Genomic DNA, 18317 nt, shown 5'->3' with positions numbered 1-18317 from the left:
AAATAAATAAATAAATAAATAAATAAATAAATAAAAACAAAATGCTTGAGGAGCTTCAGGAATATAAATTTAGATCAGGTCATTATATGGCAAATTTTCACTGGGATAAGTTGAGTGGAAAGGCTTCTTGTCCACATTTAGTATCAGATGCAAAGACCATAAATCCCAGACAATTCCCAGTCAGTGGCCTTGTAGGGTGACATATATCTATCATTAGAGAGGATTCGTCAGTTTGGAAGAAGAATGAGTACTTGAACAGTAACTATAGGTGAGAATTCCTAGAGCATAAATTTTGTAACCGATTTGAGAGAAATCTAGTGATTTTATATTTAAACTACATAGCTGGCTTATGAGTAGAATATGAAATTTACATGTATTTTTCAAACAAATTCAGAGACTTAAAAGAACTTTTGCTTTTCCCTTCAGTTGAATGCCTCTGGAGGTTCTTTTTCAGCGACTCCCCTTTACTAGTAGAATAATTCAGTGGAAAAGTGTGTGAAAGCCTGCGCCACAAACTCTTTGATATTCTACATGAAAAAATAATGAATTTATGCCAAAATGGCAGCTATGTGTTTTCTATAGACACTTGATTATTCCTCTCTTTTCCATGCCTGGCCTAGTGCAATTTTGGGTTGGAAGATTTGGGTAGATAAAGAGCCCATTATGTTTTCAGATTCCACCCCTTCTGTCTTCCTTGGTTTGGGCACATACCGTTTCTTTCATTTTTTTTCTTATTTTTCTGTCTTCTTTCATTCTTTTTCCTTTGTCCCTTTCTTTTTTCTGTCTTTACTTCAAACGTTTAGCAAGCACCTCCTATCTGAGGGTAGGTGTGGTTAGTATTCTGTGGTTATAATGATGTGCATGTGAGTTATTAGACTGGAGGATTCTGCCTTAAGATCCTAGGAAGAATGATCTATATTTATCTACTCTTATGTTTGTAATTAGTAGTTTCTAAAAAATATATACCCATACATGACACTCAACAAATATTTATCCATCAGAAAAGTTAAACCGATAAAGTAATAGTAAGTAAATATTTGTTACTAAAGTCTGTGTGATCTAGGTGATGTTATTGCTTGAAGCTTTCACTCACCAATAAAAATAAAGTGTAGAAATTGGAACACAGGTGTTATGCAGCCACTTATCAGAGACCACACATAGCACTTACTGTTAAAGGATGACCAAAAACATCTGTCTAAATAGTGGGCACAGCATCCTAGGTGGATGGAAGAACACATTTCAGGACAGGAAGGTGCCCTGGAGATGAATTAACAAATAAAGTGTCTCCTTTTGCTCCTTGCCCCCAAGCATGAGTACCTCAGTTTGGATCCCCAGAACTTACACCAAAAGCAGGATATAATAGGAAGCATCTGTAACTTGAGAACTTCTTTGTAAACCAAAGGATCAGCAGGATGTTGGGTAGAGAGTCCAGCAGGGACAGTGAATATTAGCCTCAGGGAGATCATGCAACAAAGAGTAAGGTGTAGAGTGAAGGAAGAAGGAAGTCCACAGTTAGCCTTTGACCTCTACATATGACTTCCTGAGCAAGTGCGCCCTCAGACACATGTTCATGTACCATTTAGAACTGCACACAACCCCACAGAGGCGGGGGAGAGAACTGGTTTTATTTTTGTGTATCTAGTCCAGAGGAGATGAGTGTGGGAGTAAAGATAAGCATATTGAGGGAAAGAAATGGAAATATTTGGTAGAAAAAGTGACTGCATATACCACAGTGCTCAAAGTTTCCTTATCTGATATCTTTTGCTTTCCTGTTCCTTTGCCTCTTCCTCCCATGATTCCACAGGGCAATAAATGACCCAGTTACTTTCTTCAGAGTGAACAATAATGTTTGTTTCTTCTTTAATCAACAACCCTAAAACTCCATGTTTGTATGGTCCTCCATTTGTAAGGATTTCTGCAATTAGATGTGTCCATGGTTTATTCAAGATACTCTCACTATTTCTGTTTTCAAATTGGATATATGTAAATTCTTTCTTTCTTTGTTTCTTCCTTCCTTCCTTCCTTCCTTCCTTCCTTCCTTCCTTCCTTTGTCTCTCAATCTCTCTCTGTCTCTGTCTCTTTCTCTTTTGTGTATATGTGTGTGTGCTTGTGGTGTGTATGTGGAAAGATACATGCATGTATGCATGTGTCGAGGTAAGGGGAAAATGTTACGAGTTGCTTCTTATCATCCACTTTGTCTGAGGAAAGGCAAAGTTCTCACTCTACTGCTTACACCAGATTAATAGCTTGGAATCTTCCCACCATTTCTCCTGTCTCTACCTTTCATGTAGTCTGCAAATCTTTTAAAAATTATTTATTGTATTTTTTTATATTTTTATATTATAATATCATTACACAAGTTTTTCTTTCTTGTTCTCCCTTGAAACCATCCTATATCTCTCTCCTTGCTCTCTTTCAAATTCATGACTATTTTTAAATTGAAAGGTACTGATTTACCACAGGAAAAAAAATCAGTTGAAAGTTTATGTTTTTTTAATCGTTACTAAGAGGAAGAGATAACAAACTGAAGTGCATTTTCAGATGCATAATGCTTGCAATGCCCCAAACCATCATGTATCTGTATCATTTTAAAAAATTGAGAGAAGAATGATGTAAGAAAATTTGTAGAATAAACTTTGTTGGCTCCATGATTCCTCACAGAAATTGAACTGGAAACTACATAAAGATAAGAATTTCCTTGTTAATCATGCAGAAATAAAGCATGGCCTAGATTCACTTTAGTACCACAGACAAAGAAAATCTGAATTAAAATCGTAAGCCAGCATGTGATGGCACATTCAGAGTAATACAGATCCCAAGGTTTCTATAGCAGGATAAGGATTGTAGGTGAAGTTTCAGCTTCCACCTCAGTCTGGAATCTTTGGTAGAAAGTCAGCTCCTAGTTTCTTCTGAAGAAGAACATTTTTGGAACTGAGAGGGTTGGAGACAAAAGAGCTAGTTAGAGACAAATAGTAGGGATGTGACTCACAGCCATCAGATTGGTCCATCATTGAGGTCATTGAGACCTTCTTTTCCAAAGATGGAAGTCTCCCATCGGAGAAACTAGCTAATAACATTTCTCTGAACAGGCTCCAATTGACATGATGGTCAGGCTGTACGTTTTTGCTGCCCTTCCCACTCAGAATTGGTACTCTGTTTAAGCACTCCCTCAGCCAGAAAAATCTGGCCTGCTAGCATCTGTGAATAAGAACAAATAGACTGTCCAACCAGAGTTAAAAAGTGGAATACTTTCAAGCCCACTTCCTTGCTGAAATTTTCTTCAGGCGAGGAATAAGCGTATATTGATGTATGTCAATAAATGGGAATATCTGGTTGTTCCTAAATCTGACATATTTCCCTGATCTAGTTTTATTTGTCTGTTCTTGTTTGTGAGACATGACCTCTAGCCTTGCACATCATTAGTGAACATTGAGCTCCTAGCCTTCAGCCAGCCTTAGAATCAAACACATGGACCTATCCAAATACATTTTTGAAAATTCAATCTTAATTAGTAGAGAGATTAGTCTGCAACATTGACTGTAAGGTTTCATCATAGAGAGCAGCTAATATCCCTCATCTAGACTTTGGAGTCTAATCAGTCATCATATAAGACTATAGAGCAAAGGGAATAGTCACATATTTACAAACATCATGACAGGCAGCAAGATGTACAGCCTAACCAGAGATCCAATGAGTTTTATGAACCTCTTCGAGGTTACTATCAATTGGTTAATCTGAAATTGCAGGCTAGTATAAACAGTTATGTGTGTTACCAACAAAACTGAATCTTCAAAAGGAAGAAGAGATGATTGTTTTCACATATGCATGAGAAATAATCAATAAAATCTTATAAAAACAAAAGAAACTAGTGTATCTGCAATATTGAATCAGGGAAAATTTATGGTTCTTTATGAAACAATTTAACCAATTATCTCAGTTAAAGTTACTATTGCTGTGACAAACACCATGATCAACCAAATGCAATTTGGGGAGTAAAATGTTTATTTCTAGGTTATAGTCCATATTCATAAATGGAACACACTGTAGGAACTCAAGTCAATAATCTAGAAGACAGAACAGATACAGAGCCTGTGAAGAAATGCCGCTTACTGGCATGCACCTCATGTCTTGCTCATTCTGCTTTCTCATAGAACTCAGGACCTCCTGCCTGAGAGTGGCACCACCCACACACATCAGGACCCTCCCCAACAGTCATTAATCAAGAAAATGCCTCACAGGCTTACCCAGAAGCCAATCATATGGACGTATTTTCTCAAATGAAGTTGTTTTCCGCTCAGATGATTCTAGTTGTGTCATGTTAACAAAAAACTAGATAGTGCACTAAAAAAAAATTGAGAATAATTCCCTTATGGAAGGGCAGGGGCTAGGAATGCAAACACATGCCCATAATCAAGGCACTCAGAAAGTTAAGGCAGGAACCAGTAGTTCAAGATTATCCTTTGAAACATAGTGAGGTCAAGTACAGCCTATATGATGCAATTGCTTGCTATACTACCTCAAAGATTTCAAGCAAACAAACAAACAAAATCCCCAAATAGTTCCAAACAAAACAAAGAATTAAATGCCAAAAGAAAAAATCTAAAAAATATAAAAATGAAGAAATTTGAGGAACATGGGAGAGTAATGAAATGTTGAAAATAATCCAAAAGAAATAAATGAAATCAAACAGAAACAATAAAATACAGAACAAATGCTACAAAAATTAATAGAAAGCACTTGCAGTAGACATGATAAAGCAATAAAAAGAAACTTTGACTATGAAGACAAAATATACTAACCTTTCTAATCAGAGAAACAAAATTTTCAAAGGAGTAAAGACTGACAGGATCAATAAAAATATTATGAATAGTAATTTTAGAATAAAAAAATTACAAAAAAATCCACAAAGAAGAGTAACATGTTACAGAAATTATACATAGGAATATGTCACAAAATAGTCAACAAAACTCAAAAAGAAAAGCTATAATAGTAAATAATTACTCTGGGTAAAGCATAAACAGATGGAAATGCAACCCCAAGCTTTCAGGAGAAAGCAGGAGGAATACAAGGAGGTAAATTCATACCAATAAATTCTTATATCAAAACAGAAGAAAAATATAAAATGATCTAATGTGGCATCTCAAGAAGTTAGAAAATGAAGAAAGCATAAACCCTAAACCCTCAGTTAGCAAAGATAGGAAATAACAATGCTCTCAGATATAAATGAATTAAATAATAGCAAGACAGTAAAAATATTAATGAAAACAGGAGTTTCTTTATTAAAAGAGTAAAATTGGCTAGACCTTGTCTATATTAACTAAAACTAGAAAATTTAGAAATCAGTAAAGATTAGAAATGAAAATGATATTGTAACATATAATAAAAGTGCAGAGGATCCCAGCTGAAGGAAATAGTCAGTTGAGACTGTATTACTCTTTACTAGGAGTAAACAATTGGATCACCTTAGTAGATTCTGGGAGATTTCACCTGCACTAGGTTTCCACACCACACATCAAACATCCTCCAACCCAGTTACCTCTCTGTACTCTTTTTCTCTCCCTCACATCCTTGCCAGTATGAAATGCCACTTGTGTTATTGATTTTAGACATTTTGACAGATGTAAGATGGAATTTCAAAGCAGATTTAATTTGCATTTTTCTTGATGGCTAAGAATGGCCACTGGTAAGAATAGGTTGCATTCAGTTGAGTTGTTGACCAATTGGATTTCATAGAAATTCTAAAACAATCCAGGATGTTGTTTGGGCAATGGGTTGCTCACCTTGCAAATCGACAGTGGGTCCCCATTGCTGAGGTCAACTACCTTACAACTCACTGAGCAAGGAGAAGCTGAGCTGGTTTCTACATATAGACTTTACCCTACATTCTACACTCTATGGTGCAGGTAGGTACTCTGCAGGCTCATGAAAGAGAAACATGAACACTAACCCAGCCACAAAACCTTTAACTAAAAGTCTGTCCTACCTGAAAAATATGCTAATGTCTGATTTGACTTAAGACTCAGTTCAAGAGGTTGGGTAGCCCAGAGATAAAAGCAAACACAAATGGCAAAAACAGTCAATGAAATTATTGCTAATGACATTCTGTTACAGATTGGTGGCTAGTTCAGTCATCACTAGAGTGGCTTCATCAGGCAATTGACAGAGACAGATGCAGAGACCCACACTAGTTGGGAGCTTGGGAAACCCTACAGAAGAGGAAGAGAAATGATTGCAAGAGAAAAAAAAAGCTTGAGAACAGCATGAAAACATGGCCTGCAGAATCAACTAAGCAGGGCTCATAGGGACTTACAGAGATTGAAGTAATAACCATTTACAGAGCCTGTATGGATCTGCACTAGGTCCTCTGCATATATGTTATGGCTGAGTACCTTGTTGTTCTTGTGGGACTCCTAGCAGTAAGAGTGAGGGATGTTGATGACTCTTTGGACTGCTCTGGGGATCCTTTTCCTCCTAATAGGTTGCATAGTCCTGCATTGATATGAGCAGTTGTGCCTAGTCTTACTGTGTCTTCTTATACCATATTCAATTGATATCCCTGGGAGGCCTGCTCTTTTCTAAAGGGAAATGGAGCAGTGGATCTCAGGGGGAGGGAAGATGGGGAGAGTGGGTGGGGTGGAGGGAGAGGGAAATGTGATCAGGATGCAATGCAATTAAAAACAATAGACTGGAGTAGCGGCGGCAGCTCTGGTGACAGCTACTGCGATGATGTGGGCGATTACCATGTGGTCAAAGCGGCTGTGGAGGTGTTCGAAAAACTGAAGGCTGTAAGCTGCCCCTTCATTGATGGTCTGTATATTGCAGAGCCAAAGACAATTCTGGATCTGCTATGTAGGCCCTCAAACTACCGGATGGACATACTGGAATCGATGTGTATGTGGGTCTGTCCCTCCTTGCAGGACAAGTTCAGTTCACTGAAAGGAACTGCGGGGGATATGAAGATACAGGAGATGGTGAAGCTAGGCCATGAGCTGATGTTATGTACACCAGATGACCGGGATCTTTTGATGGGCTGTGAGTGTTCTCAGAAGCAGCTGCAGTTCATGAACCAGTTGCTGGATATGATGCAGAGCCTGGCCACTGGATGCTCCAGTAGTTCTAGCGTGAAGTAACACATTGAAGACACCACAAAGAAAAATGAGGCCTTTCTGGGGGAGCTCTTCTCCAGCCCCAACCTGTGGGCAATCTTGAAGCCTGAGAATGACCCATGGCCCCTGGACATACAGTCCTCTCTCAACAAGCAATGTGATGACCTGTCAGAGGGAGAGAAGGTGGCAGATCTGGCCAGGCATCTTCAAGAGAGTGCTACTAAGCTTCAGACACTCTGAGACCAGTGCTTTGCATGGCATAAAGCAGGGACTGACAGCAGTCCCATAGATCAGAAGCTTTGTCTGGTCATCTCTGACTTCTACCAGCTCGTTTTGGCCTTCCTCCAAGTCTATGATGATGAGCTGGGACAGTGCTGCCAGCGCCCAGTACCCAGCCTGCACCCAAGTGGCCCCATCATCCAAGCTGTCTATCAGACTCTGGCTTCCTGTGGTCAATTGTTGAGAGTCATTATGGACACCTCTGCTGAAGCTGTGGAAGCAGCGAGGAAGCAACAAGGAGATCCAAACTGTTAAGGTAGCAGCAACACTGGGATAAGTCTAGCCGCAAGGATTGATGAAGTAACCCAGAAGTACAAGATCCTCACTGACAGACTGCACAGAGACACAAGATAATGTGGGGGAGAAGGCCCTCCCTGGAGCTGTTGGGGGGGGCAGTTCCAGTTCTGTTCATGGCCTACATGAATTTCCACTTGCTTGGTATCTGCAATTGGAGGAAAAACAGGAAGAGGGAGGTGGAGAAGGCAGGCAGAGATGGGTAGGACAGGGGAGCTACAAATAAAAGAAACCTTATGTTCTGAGAAAAAAAAATAGACTAAAAAATAAATAAAATGTGTTGGTGATGGGATAGAAGGAACGTTTATCAATCCAAATATACAAAACATTAACAAATGAGGCCTACAAGTTGAAAGAGCCTACAGAAAGGATGAAAAGTGTCAAAATTAAAAACATTTTCTGGGATAAAATTTCTCAATAAGATATTAAAGGATTCTCAAGAATGAAGCATGAAACTCCAATAGCAGCATCATTTCCATTGAGAATCTGATAGCTCTTCCCCTTTCTGACAGGACAACTAGCTTCTAACATGGTATCAGACAAAAAGCAATCACAAAAGTGAACAAAGTAAATGCTACCTTAAGAGGAAAGCACCAGTCGTCTGTGCCCAGATAAGATCTTACAGCTATAGATAATGCTTATTTTGAGGTGTGAGGTACTTAAAATGTATGCTTCTTACAAGTGTTAAGATGGAATCTCAGAGTTGTTTTGATTTGCATTTCTCTGATGACTAAGGATGTTGAACATTCCCTTAAGTATCTTTCAGCCATTTTAGATTCCTCTGTTGAAAGTTCTCTGTTTAGGTCTGTACTCCATTTTTTTATTGAATTATGTGATCTTTAGATGTCCAATTTCTTGGAGATCAGACCTCTGTCTGATGTGGGGTTAGTGAAGATATTTTCCCGTTCTGTAGGATACCCTTTTGTCTTGTTAACTATATCCTTTGCTTTACGGAAGCTTTTCAGTTTCAGGAGGTCCCATTTATTAATTGTACTCTCAGTGTCTGTGCTACTGGGGTTATATTTAGGAAGTGATCTCCAGTGCCAACGTATTCAAGTGTATTTCTCACTTTCTCTTCTATAAGGTTGAGTGTGGCTGGCTTTATGTTGAGGAATTTGATCCATTTGGACTTGAGTTTTGTAAGAATGGCCAAGATCAAAAACACTGAAGACAGCTTATGCTGGAGAGGTTGTGGGGAAAGGGAACACGTCTTCATTGCTTTTGGGAATGCAAGCTGCTACAAGCCCTTTGGATGTCAGTGTGCTGATTTCTCAGAAAATTAGGAAACAACCTTCCTCAATACTCAGTAATACCAATTTTGGGTGTATATCCAAAAGATGCTCAATTGTGCCACAAGGACACATGCTCAACAATGTTCATAGCAGCTTTGTTTGTCATAGCCAGAACCTGGAAACAACTTAAATGCCCCTTGACCGAAGAATGGATTAGGAAAATGTGGTGATACACAATGGAGTACTACATAGCAGAAAAAAATAATGACTTCTTGAATTTTTGCAGGCAAATGGATGGAGCTAGGAAACATTTTGAGTGAGGTAACCCAGATACAGAAAGACAATTATTACATGTACTCACTCATAGGTGGTTTTTAAACATAAAAGCAAAGAAAACCAGCCTACAAAACACAATCCTAGAAAACTTAGACAACAATGAGGACACTAAGAGCGACTTATATAGATCTAATCTACATGGGAAGTAGAAAGTAGAAAAAGAAAAAATCTCCTGAGTAAATTGGGAGCATGGGGATCTTGGGGAAGGGTTGAACGGGGGAGGGGAAAGGCAGAGAGGGGACCAGAGAAAAATGTAGAGCTCAATAAAATTCAATAAAAAAAAGAAAAAATGCATGCTTCAATGTTATTTTAGAGTGTCTCCCAAGTAGCCCAGCCCCTTAAATAAAACAGATGCCAAATATGTTAATCAGGTATAATTCATCATTTCATTTTACACTAATGTGTCAAGTTATCACATTTCACCCCATAAATGCATACAATAGACTTGCCAATTTAAAATGGCACACACCATTAAAATGGCTCACGAAACATCCTGGAAGAGGGACAGAAAATTGTAAAATCCAGAGGCGATGGTAGATGGCTAAAAGGAAGTCTTTTTCTCCACACACAACAGAGCGATTTCACACAGGAACTCACAGTAACTGAGACAGAATGCGGAAGACAGAAGCAGACTCAAGCCAGAAAAAATCCCAGCATGAATGAGAGAATGTGGACGTGAAACTCCAGCCATAGCTGAGGAGATCCCAGCAATCGATAGTTTCTATGAGAGGAACAGTCAATTTTCTTTAAAGCTTTGACTCCTGTATGTAGGCTTCTGTCCCAGGCAATCTCCACATCAGTACTGACTTCTTGTGACAATTACATCCTTGACATGTTGCTAGTGTTAGTAAAATAACTAAAATCTTAATTTGTATTTATTTTAATAAATTTAAATCTAAGTAAACACTTATGGTAAATGGCTCTCATAACCACCAATGTGGCAGAAGTGTGTAAAATAACCGGTTATGTTAGGAAGTTCAGTCACAACCAGTTTGTTACGACTTCTAGTCTTTGACAATGATGCTATGAAGTCATCAGTGAGAGTATCCACTTTCGGTTTTGCTTTTTTTCTTACAAAATCTAATGCAGCATTTTGAGTGGTGAATGAGAATAAATTCTCTGTCTATGTTCTTTTCTAAATTAATTTTATGTGTATACAAGAAATGGCACTCTGTTTTAATCTCTGAGGGGATTTAAAATGACACTTATATTTTATGATATTTGAAGTTTAAAAATTATTGAACTAGTACTTACAAGATGCAACATGTTCCTGAACAAGATAAATAAAATAGGGTCTTCTGCCTCAAACTCATGATTTAGTACAATACTGGCTATGACAATTGCTGTAATATTTATAAAATGCCAAGGAAAGCAAATCTCACTAGATTTCCATTATTTAATTACTGTAATGTTTCCTGTAATAAAGGATAGACTTCCAGCAATGGATGGTATTGAGAAGACATAAACTACAACATAAAAGCCCATTTTGAGAAACACTGAGTGATCTAAGATCACACACATCTCTCAGGAATTAGCTGTTAGGTGACAAGAAGGCAGGTGGCTTTCCTAATGACTGAAAGCAATCAGTGCAAATGACATCTAACCGAAGAATCAAACAAAGTACATGAAGTGGGGTCACAATGTCTTGACCCACACTTAAGGTATAAAATCTAAAGTCTAGATTGTGGAAAATTAGAAATATCTGAGGAAAAAAAGAGGAAATTGGGCTTGTCTAAAAGAAAGGATGTTTAGAGATGAGATTGGGTCACTACCAGGGGAGAAATTAATGAGAATCAAAGGCCATTGCTTCATGTGTAAGAAAATGAACATAAGAAAAAATAGCATAGCTTCAGATGTTAAGGATAATAATCTCTTTTCTTTAACAGCCACCAAATTCATATTTGAGATAAATAACCTGAATAAACAGAGGACGGGGACATTAGAGAGGTTGTGCATACCACATTCATTTTAGTGGATACGAATTCATCTTGAGCAGAAAAACAGATTTTAATTATGTACTCCAGGTAAAAATGTTTTGTGTATTTCTAATATAATGACTACTTGATTTTTCAACTTTAATAATTAATGACTACTGTTATCTCTGTCACACAATTGAGGAACTGAGTACCAGGCATGCACTAACTGGCCGACTGTTAAGTGGCTCTCAAGTAATTCCTGTTTTCTTTTGTTTGGGTATTTTTGACGTTATTTTAAAAGCTGTTTTCATTAAAAACAAATACAAATAGCAAACCAGCTATTTATAAACAAAGCCTTAAGTCTCAGTTTTCTGGACATCGATCTAGTAATTTCTCTTTGTAATTACTAGGTACTCAGTAATAGAAAAAGAAATGCCTTCAGTGATTATGCCTGCAGTAAAATGTTAGCTGAGCACACAGTGTCATCTGTTCTGAATCAGCTTCTGGAAAGCCATGGTCTGTTTACTTGCAATGGGCCCCATAATTAGTTAAATACCATCAATCCAGCTGATACTCCTATCCCTGGACTGATGTATTTTTATATATTGCTAGTTTTGAAGATAATCTCAAAGTGCTCAAATGCCTTGCCTCAGACTCCACCCCCTTTTATGTTGGGCTTTCTTAGATCCTTTCTACAGCCTCTGTCTATCTGCATCATTACTTCCACTCTGCAGGTCTGGGCTCTGCAAGCAGACCATCTTCTCTTTTCCACTTCTATCTGAAGCCAATTTGTAAAGCATCAGAAACACAACTCTCAGGCGTCAGGAGTTTATATAACCGACGAATTCAATTTTATTAATACCTACCTCACCCCACTACTTTGCGGTTGTCATAAAAGCAGCCAGATAAAATTTAAGCAATGGATAACAGCTGTATTATAATAAAAGAACTTATAAAATCTGTAGGACTACAGAGTTGGCTTGCTGACTGTGTTTTTTGACCCTGAATACCACTGCATTATGCAAAGAAAACCTCCTATAATCAGAATAATTGAATTTGCCTCCTAATATTCTTTGGTCAGGTAGCTGAGGTCCTTGAAAATATACTCATGCTGTGACCATGAGGTTAGTGATGTTCAAGACCTTATGCTTAAGAGAAATCCACAAAGAGAGGGAACATTTAAGGAACTAGGTTTGGGACAATGGTATGTACTTCATCTCTTGCGAGTACAATTATTTCTTTAAAACCTTTGAAGGTTTGGGCTGCTCTCTTAAAGTACTTGATGAAATTCTTCTTATAATATTCTCTCTGGCCTCAAAGAGAGTAGCAAAAGAAACTAGCAAAAGAAACTATGAAACTGGTAGCTGTAAGACGTTAGGAGAAGTGAAGATTCACTTCCTTATAGTTGGAGATGCAAAAAGAAAGGAGAAAAGGGGTCATGGTGAGGTGTTGATGCCTGGTGATAGATAATAATGTGTTACTGTGTTCTGGACCAGTTAATATGTTTCAGTCCTCTTTCAACTATTTATATTCTCTAGTCTTAGAGAAAATAGAAGTATGGATGCTCTACCCACTGAGTTAAATGGTACTTCCTTTTATTTCATATAATCAGACCTTTATCAAGATTGATGGGTGGGGGTATTCATTTGCTTCAACAAATCTTCCAATGCCAAATCTGTCTCACTCTCCTGAGTCCTCTGTGACACATGAGCAGCTGTGTCATCTGCTTCTAAGCCATCATTATTCCAGTTAAAGGTGTGATTCTTTTGTGACTAATCACGGACTCAAGGGACTCTCAAGAAAATTTCTACCTCATTTGAAGATGGATAAATAACATTCTGGAATGGAAAGATGCAGTAGTTTAGAGTTTGATGAATTCTTCCTCCTTTAGGGCTTTCTGTAACAGCATGTAAGTTCAGTGGGTCACCCCATCATTAAGGAGAAAGCACATCTATCAAAGCACAAGACATAATCAGTCCTGATGATGAAATGAAGAGTCAAATTGGCATTAGTGTACTCTCTTCAAACTTGGGGGGCCAGTAGAAAAGAAAAAAAAACCGAATATGCATGCTTTCAGAATTAAGTATGCTATTATTTCAATTTTTCATTATTTAATTTTTACTCTCTGCATTGGTTGATGATCAGGGAATGTTTTTGTAGAAGCAATATTTAATCTGATATTAGAACAATTAATATCAAACACCAGACAAAAGGAGGACAATGAGCATACTTGTCAGAGGCAATAGTATGAGTTAATTTTGTAAGATGGGAAAAAGAAAAAATATGGATATAAGATACATACATGGCACCATGTAAGTAGTTAGAATATTTGTAAAACAAATGTCATTAAATTGTTCTCAACAAAAGAATGACATAGCCAGAATTGCTTTTGTGAATAATAACTCTTCAGATAAATGAATGAGAAAATATAACAGTAAGTTAAGCAGGTTGAAGCCTACTGCCTCAAGTGAGTTTTGTCTGTCTGAATATTTTTTATTAAATTATTTTTGTGTTGGTGTAATTATATATATTTGTGAATTTTTATAAAATGATATTTTTAGTTGAGGTGAATATTAATATCTATTCCACTCCTAAACCAGAGTTGTTCCCTTCTATGCTCATTTTGTACTTTCTCCTGGGACTGGGATAGGTTGATGTCAGAATTTTGAAGATGAGAGATTTTCATGTCACTTCTGTACCATTTCTCAATCACAAGTTCCTGTGTAGGCTGGGATCCATCTCTGCTTGGTACACTCAAACTCAAAATGGTGTGTGTTCAATTGCATTATCATCTTTTAAATATTCTCTCTCTCTCTCTCTCTCTCTCTCTCTCTCTCTCTCTCTCTCTCTCTCTCTCTCTCTCTCTCTCTCTCTCTCTCTCTCTCTCTATCATATGCATATACACATTATCACATGTGCAGAAGAGGACACCTTGTGGAATATGGATCTTTCCTTCTATCATGTGTGACTCAGGGGATGACTTCAAGTCTCCAAGACTTGATGCCAAGTGCCTTTACCCATCATGCCATATTGTTGGATCTTCATTAATATCTTGAATGGCTTTTTGAAGAAGGAAAACAGAAAATCCATTGTTATAACCTCCAAAGGTTAAAAACATCAATAAACATAGGTGGCTCCTTCCATTTGGACAATTCCTTGATTTTTTTTTTCAATTTAAACAAAGTGAGGTAATTCTGTGTCTGTTCTCTTCCATTACCTTAGGACTACCATAAACATCTTTATACGATACAAAGTACGACTGCATTTGGAAAAGTTCTGTCTGTACGAAAAAAAAAAAAGTGACTCACACCTTCCTAAATTTAAAATGCAGTATGATAAGTCATCTTTTCCAGAAATGGATGAAGAGATTGAGATTAGTATGGAAGATGTGTAGTAAGGATCAAAATCTGTAAAAGGAGTTTCAGAAACCCAGCAGAACTAGTGAAAGAGAGACATCAAATGTGATTCAGGCTTGGCTATGTCTTGAGTTAGTCACCGACCTGATCATTTTAAGTTATCTCACAGTTCTGGGCAGCTCCTGGGAACATAACTCAAGGCCATCACAAGTTCAAGCAGAATAAATCCTAAGTGCTTTCCTTGGTACAGAGAGGTTCTTAGAAACTGTTTATTGAGCTAAAAGACTGAATTATAACCCTGACATTACTAGCCAGTCCAGAACATCTTCACCACCATAATGATGCTCTATGCTTGTCTAGAGCTAGACAGTGTGCTTCTCCATGAGCATCCTCAGAGTTTTCTCTGACATCTAGCAATGGTGGGAGTGAAGTAGGACTTTATAGTACATGTTGAATTAAAACAGCTCTCATAAAATAACTACATTCGCAGTTACTGCTTCCAGTTACTTTAATTTTGTTTTAGTTAGGCCAAATTATTTATAAGCTGCATAGTTACAAGAAGGCGTCTTCTTAGAGAATCTTGAGACATATGGTAAACAAACTGAAAACATGACACAAAGCTACCTCCTCCAAATTTGTTCTTTCTCGCACTCATGACAAATGCTGAAGGTATGAGATAGTTAAGAGACAGAAAGAGAAGGGAGGCATAAAGTATAGGATTTCGATAAGATGAAGGTACAATACGTTATTACATAAATCAGCAAAAAGTAATTGTATAGAATGTGAAAAACAACCAATGTCCTTTGAATTAAACTAAAAAAATAACGGTAGATAAATGCTGCACAGTTTTGAGGAGAGGAGAAAAATTATAGCAAGGTTTGAAACTGGGCACTATGCTGCTGTTTCAACTTGATGTATCTTAGGAAAGCATCAAGGGTATCTTATGATGAAGGCAGTTCTGTGGTCAATGGGATGAAAAAAGAATTCAGCATTTGATAAAACAAATTCTGAAATTGCCTCTACTCATGTTATCATTTGCTGTTGAGGACTTCAGTCTTATCTTTTCTAAAACATAAAAGAAGGCTAATTCACTTTAAAAGCAGAGTTCTAGTTGTCCCTCTGCAGTCCACTCAGGAGCTAATGTATTTAAAGAGCTTTTATCATGGAGCCAGCTTGATTCCTCCCTTCCTCGTGCTAAGTAAATTTCAGTGAATTAAACGACAAAAAGCCATCTGCTTTCTATAAATAAGCTCTTCTAATACCTGGCAAACCTTAAAAGTCAAACTGACAATGCATCTCTGTATGATCAATGGTCCAGATTGTATAATCCATCTTCTGCTGTGAAATATGGGTTTCGTTATGGCCAAGAGTCAGTAAGCATGCCCATGTTTATAATTTGGAGGTGAGGGTCTTACAAGAAATTTCCTTTTACACTGATAGTCAATGTCCATGATATTCTGTCACGACTGGTGTCCTGTGCCGTAAGGCTGAGACAGTTCTTATTTATTCCTAACGGTCATATCAGGTGAATCTTCCCTATGATTAGTGTTCTAATTAGGTAAGTTAATTATTGACTCTATGAAAATAATTATTTCTCCAGTAAATTTTATTAGAAACTTGATTATCAAAATTTAATATTCTACTGATTTGCATGTATTATTTATATTTATTCTTTACAACGAAACATAATGATAAATACCAGCATTTTCTTTATTAATGATATGCATGCAATTAGAAAGAGTTTCTTTCAGATTTCCCAAAGACATACAGCGTGTCCGGAGACAAGGTAACATAAAACACCCAGCCTTTGTTACCATTGTGCTATGAATATGCAAGTATGTAACTTTTATAGCATACATTATATACTTGAATAAACTTGTATTCAATAATAATCAAGGTACATCTTAAGAAGGGAATAAATATGGTGAATTCTGCAAAAACTGGATATTGATCTACCTCATGACCTGGCTTTACAACTCCTTAGTATATACCCAAAGGATTCCGTACCAGACCACAAAACACTCATTCAATCATGTTAATGACATGACTATTTAATTTTCCTTTTGTCCCTCTTAACTTTGTCTCACAGTAAATATATCTTTTTTTTTTTTTTTTGGATTTTTTGAGACAGGATTTCTCTGTGGTTTTGGAGCCTGTCCTGGAACTAGCTCTTGTAGACCAGGCTGGTCTCGAAATCACAGAGATCCGCCTGCCTCTGCCTCCCAAGTGCTGGGATTAAAGGCGTGCGCCACCACCGCCCCGCAGTAAATATATCTTAAACTCTTCTGAAGCTACATCTATTATTGTTAGAGAAATGGCTAATATTATAGTCTGCTAATAGGATTCTATTGATCATTTCATGTTCAGTTTTTTCCTGTAATGCTTGACACATAGGAAGTGTTTGCTGAAACATAAGTCACATGTAGGAGGCTGACAATGGTTACAGCTATTTCTAATTTTTAGTAACAATGATTTGGGAGAAACTATAAAACTTGATTTGGTCCTTATTTCCTAATATTAGCTACCAGGAAAAGGCAATGGATGCTGACAGAATAGCCTTTGAAAACTAGGAGGGGTCTTGAGAAAGAAAACCCCCATAATACCCTTCTTGATATTGTGCACTCTAGATATCAAGAGGCAGGCTCCATGGGGTTAGGGTTTTCCTGCATGTGTCTTTACGTCATTTTTGTTCCCATTTTCCTCTGCTTCACAGGCTTCAGTAAGCTGCTGACTTTGTGTTAAGGATCTTCCCTTCACTCTTATCTATGCAAAATGTTTATTAAGTTCATGGTTAGAAAGAAGAAAGAATACAGATATTAGGTCAGAAAGAACATAGAGATGGCTAGGCTTTCCTACTTTAAATAATCTTCTGTGGTCTTTCATTGATTATCTCTGAATTTTAATGGGCTTCTTTGGTTTTGTAGGTAGTAAGCATATGACATAAATGTACCCATTCTCCAAAACTTTGAGGCTTCTATTGTAGAGATTTTTAGTCACTTTGGTTAGCTTTATTCTTAGAAACTTTCTTGTTTTTTTTTTGCTGTTACAAAATAGAAGTATGCCCATAATCTTTTTGTCAATGTGCATATAGTTGATGTATAAAGGGCTAACTATTTTATGTTAATTTTGTAGGCTCAAATTGTTGATAACTCCTAGCATTTGGGTAGTGTAAATTTGAGGGTCTCATGTATATATGATATTTTCTTCATATACGGATAATGTGAACTCATCTTTTCCTATTTGTATATTCATTTTCCTTTTTCCTTTCATTATTGCTACAGATAATTCTTCCAGCATTATATTGAAAATGAGAGGAGTAGTGACTCATTCCTGATTTTAGAAGGATTGCTTTGAGTTTTTCTCCATTTAGGATAAGCTTAATTGTGGATTTGTCATATTACATTCTTCATTGTGTTGAGTTATGTTCCTTTCAGCCTAACTTTCTCTAGAAGTTTTATCATGAAAAAAAGAGCAAGAAAAGCTTTTAACTTTATTGATTGCTTTTTTAGAATTTTACTTTTTTCTACTTCATTTCTCATTTTGTTTCTATGTAGTTAATTAATTAATTGCTGTAGTTTTATTTCTTCCCATTTACTATGATTTGATTTTATTGTATTGTGTGTTCATTTTCATTAATTTCAGGAATATTTTCATATACTTCTTAGCTTATTTCCCATTTAGTAAAGAGTTGAGAAAGACATTAGAAAGTGGAATGACATTCAACTTCATGCATCAAAGGAATTAATATTGTTAAAAAGGTCATCATATCAAAAATTTCAGATTTGATGCAATCCCAAT

At 37.0% G+C, this 18317-nt stretch overlaps 1 pseudogene; it reads left to right on the top strand.

Moving 5' to 3' along the window:
• The first annotated feature begins 6665 nt into the window (after positions 1-6665).
• LOC101979239 lies at positions 6666-7772 on the top strand (annotated as a pseudogene).
• Positions 7773-18317: the final 10545 nt, after the last annotated feature.

Source organism: Microtus ochrogaster, chromosome 4, assembly GCF_000317375.1.
Source record: "Microtus ochrogaster isolate Prairie Vole_2 chromosome 4, MicOch1.0, whole genome shotgun sequence".
NCBI classification, from domain to species: domain Eukaryota; kingdom Metazoa; phylum Chordata; class Mammalia; order Rodentia; family Cricetidae; genus Microtus; species Microtus ochrogaster.
Note: the sequence above shows the minus strand (reverse complement) of the source record. Positions and strands in the feature narration are given on the sequence as shown.